General features: G+C 46.7%; 1 non-coding gene across 1 annotated transcript; it reads left to right on the plus strand.

Annotated features, from left to right (window-relative positions):
• Nucleotides 1-4,015: 4,015 nt before the first annotated feature.
• TRNAP-CGG (transfer RNA proline (anticodon CGG)) lies at nucleotides 4,016-4,087 on the plus strand. The gene has a single exon. It is a non-coding gene; the product is annotated as a tRNA-Pro (tRNA).
• Nucleotides 4,088-4,565: the final 478 nt, after the last annotated feature.

The raw sequence follows: 4,565 nt of genomic DNA on the forward strand, positions 1-4,565 counted from the left end.
AACACTGTAAAATCTCAAAGAAACAAATATCAATATATAAAAAATAATCAATACATTTAGGTGCCGATTCCGATCCGTTAAAAAAATGTACCGTCCGACTCGTATCCGTATTTTTTTACGTACGAATCGTACAAGTCCCGTACGTGAAAAATACATACGAATGACCTTGGGAAAAGTCTACGAGACGTCCCCAGACAGTTTTACGTATGAGTCGTAAAAATGAAGTCCGAGCGCACAAGTCCGATCCGTACTGCCGTCCCGAATACACAAGCGTATGGAAAACGTCCCGTACGGAGCGAACTTTGCACGACCCCTACCCCGGGTACACTTGTGCCCGGGGTACGAGTCGTACGCCCCCCCAGCCTCCCACCCCTCCCGCGTATGTCCGCACCTGAACCCCAGCCCCCCCGTATTTACGCGCCGTACCCCCGACCCCGTATGTACGTGCCATACCCCCAGCCCCCCGTATGTACGCGCCGTACCCCGAGCCCTGTATGTATGCGCCGTAACCCCAGCCCCCCGTATGTACGCGCTGTACCCCCAGCCCCTTATGTATGCGCCGTACCCCCAGACCCCCCGTATGTACGCGCCATACCCCCAGCCCAGTATGTACATGCCATACCCTCAGCCCCCCGTATGTACGCTCCGTACCCCCAGCCCCGTATGTACGCGCCGTACCCCCAGCCCTGTATGTACGCGCCATACTCCCTGCCCCCGCCGTATGTACGCGCCGTACCCCCAGCCCCGTATGTACGCGCCGCTACGCGCTGCGGGTCCGGCGCGTACATATGGGGCTGGGGGTACGGCGCGTACATACGGGCGGCTGGGGGTACGGGCCTTACATACGGCGCTGGGGGTACGGCTCGTACATACGGGGCAGGGGGTACGGCACGTGCATGCGGGGGATGGGGGTACGGCGCGTACATACAGGGGGGCTGGGGGTACGGCGCGTACATACGGGGCTGGGGGTACGGCACGTACATACGGGGGGCTGGGGGTACGGCGTGTACATACGGGGCTGGGGGTACGGTGCGTACATATGGGGCAGGGGGTACGGCACGCACATATGGGGTGGCTGGGGGTACGGCGCATACATACGGGGCTGGGGGTACGGCGCGTACATATGGGGCTGGGGGTATGGCTTGTACATACGGGGCAGGGGGTACGGCGCGTACATACAGGGGGCTGGGGGTACGGCGCATACATACAGGGGGGGCTGGGGGTACGGCGCGTACATACGGGGCTGGGGGTAGGGCGCGTACATATGGGGCTGGGGGTACGGCGTGTACATACGGGGGGCTGGGGGTATGGCACGTACATACGGGGCTGAGGGTACGGCGCATACATACGGGGGCTGGGGGTATGGTCCGTACATATGCAATGTTGGGGTATGCACCCTATATGATAACACGTATGATGTGGGTGATGGCATGTACGGCACGTACCGGGCCCCCTTTTCCCCGTGCATCGCAGCGTACTTAGCTTTTCCGGCACTTTTTGGCTCCCGTAAAAATATAGCCGTGCGGAGTGCTGTGGGTACGAATCGTACTTGCTGGTCCGTAAAACGCTGCCTGACTCCGTGCGGACGTCGCATACGCGCTGTCCAGGATCGGAATTGTATGTATTTTTTAGCCGTACGGTGTTTTTTACGAATCGTACGGAAATGGTATTTCTGTACGAATCGTACTTGCTGGTTTGTACGGTGGAATTCCCGGGTACGAGTCGTACGGAGAAAATGCTCCGTACGACCATTTGTACCCGGGTTTTACAGGATCGGAATCGGCACCTTAATATAATTAAATTACTTCCCAACCTATTCCCCTATAAACCCACAACCTGCTATGGAAATAAAAACGCAAAATTCAAGTAATTTTTTTTTAATAACTACTAAAAAATTAACACATATATTAAAAATACAAACAATTCTCATACAAAAAACATACAACACACATTTAAAATAAATACTAAAATACATAAAATTCATAAATAAACTATATTTTTAACAACTATATTTTTGCAAACGATATTAAACACTTCGATAATTTTAACATCTATATTACTATTACTTACCTGAAATCGATATTCTTGACCACGAGAATCTGTATGTCGAAATTTCTGACCCACGATATTTGCAACTCTATATTTGTGCAAATTGATATTTTTGAATCGATATTCTGTCTCTGGACTTTTGATTTCTACAGAACCAAGGCCACAATCGGATTGTTTATTAAACATATCCTATGGACGTCTGGGGCATTTATGTGTAAATGAGTTGCAGTGTGGAAAAAAGCCACTGCTCTTTTAAACTGAGACTGTTTTGTCATCTGGTACTAACTTGTCCATGTTTGGTCATGTAATGGTGTCATTTGAATAAAGGATATTACTGATGATTGTTGAGATAGCTGAGCCTCATGTGTGTAGAGCTACACAGACACAGAGAAGGCCAGCTGAAGCTATGATGACCCAATGAACAGCTACATTTTATTGACTATAGAGAATCATGTGTCTCCAGGACATTCCTGCTGAGGTACTAAATATCTGAAATGAATACTCCAAACTCATCAGCTTTATGCACATTCTAAGGAAGGAAATGATCTTTTATTTGGGCAAAGGGTGCTCCCCAGTGCTAGAGGGGAGAACGCTGTTGTGAAGCAGGCCACGTAAGGTGAGAGAGGGTTCTACCAACTGAGAGACAAAAAGTCTTTGTGCACCACTCACAAGTGGACATCTGACCATAAGCAAGGTACTGGCAGTCTAGAGCTCTTGAGACTGTCACACAATATTGTAAGTTCTTATTTAAAATGTCACAGGTGTGACTGCATGTCTGCAGAGCTGCAGAGTGACCAGGAGGCACTTTATTGTTTATTATTCACTTCTTGAGTATTGCATAGCACAGACATGTCGATTTCTCACCGTTTCAGAGTACTTCGGTAAGCCTGCCATCTTCTCCATACGGGCACCTCTTAATAGATGGAAGTTATCAAAAAGCATAGACTTTACATGCTTTCGAATATCAGTAAATCCCTTGTGTTCGCAGGTCAGGCATTGAAGCAGTGGGTCAAAGACGGGGATGGGAGGGGGGAGGGGTTATGGGAGAAAGGTTAGTGCAGGGCAAGATAGGAACAGAGAGAGTAAACAGTAATACATGTGGCTGAAAGTCAATGTAGACTACGTTTGGGGTGGGGCCATGAATCGCTGCACAATTCGCTTTTTGACCACATTCATGCCTTTTTTCATGAAAATTCTTCATCTGGCTTTCCACTTTAGATTTCACACAAAACCTGATGTAATTAATATCGACCTCGAATGAGAGGTATCACTTCTATATGCAAAAGTCGCACCTCTTAATTATTCATTTTATGGGATTCTGAAGAAGGTTTTAAAAGATATCCAAGGAATTGAAACATGTTGAGATTATTTACATTAATTAAGACTGCCAATGATGAGCATGCTTGCAGCTGAAATGCGGGCCCTCAACTTCTTCCTGGGTATTTTAAATCGCTTTAACTGCTTTGCTCGTTTCAGTGTATTGCCGAGCAATATTGTGAACTGTTTAATTTATTTGACTATTGTCTCTTGATTGTTTGGTTTTAGTGTGGACTTAGCTTTGGCTGTGTTGGTTCATGGACACATTTCACTCCTGTTCCCTTTCTCAGAGTTGCAGTGATGACACACTTACCGAGAGGCGCTGATTGCTCGGTCACTAAGACTGCTCAATGAACTTGTCGATAAGAGACTGCAACATGGCTGGTCTGAAAACTGAAAGTTAATGCCTAATAGTCATAAATCCATTCTTAACCAATCAGTGACGAATCGGTCCAAGTCAGCTCACTGAGAAATGTTCAATGTATGGTTAGGTGGAGGTTACAAGTCACCCAGTGTGTCACTCATGGGCAGCTATGTAGCCCTCACTGCAAAGAAGTGATTAACGAACAGATGACTCAGTTATACACGCACCAGTACACTCAAGATCCGCGGTTTCAAAGTATATCTGCCTGCCGCTTGAATAACAGCTGGCTCGTTGGTCTAGGGGTATGATTCTCGCTTCGGGTGCGAGAGGTCCCGGGTTCAAATCCCGGACGAGCCCATTGTATTTTGGAAAACAAGGTAGGTATCCTTTTATTGTTGATTATTTTAGGATCGTGTCTGCTTACATTTGAAACAACCACGCTTTCTGAAATATTATGATTATTTTAAAAGAAAAGTGCTTTCGTTTTTGACACCTGCGCCACCCTAAGGTGACAGGATTTCATAAAATGTTTATTTTTATTTTTTGGGCAGATTTATATAGCGTGAACTCGACCCGAAGGCATTGGATCGCTTTACATGAGCACCGGTTACGTTACACAGTGTTAATTGTAATCTTTAATTTATCGCGAAGGCATAGTTAAGATTTTCTTTTCAGAACTATGCTAGGTGAACGTTCAAACTTTTTAACGCTATTCGTTTTGAATCATTGCAGCTTTTTTATTTTAGTCAGGAGTAAACAGTACGGCCTCTCCATATAGCCCGTTGTGGTGTCATTATCTTGAAACCAGCCCTCCTGAAAACAAATATGGATATAT

This window comes from Triturus cristatus, chromosome 12 (genome assembly GCF_964204655.1).
Source record: "Triturus cristatus chromosome 12, aTriCri1.1, whole genome shotgun sequence".
NCBI classification, from domain to species: Eukaryota; Metazoa; Chordata; class Amphibia; order Caudata; family Salamandridae; genus Triturus; species Triturus cristatus.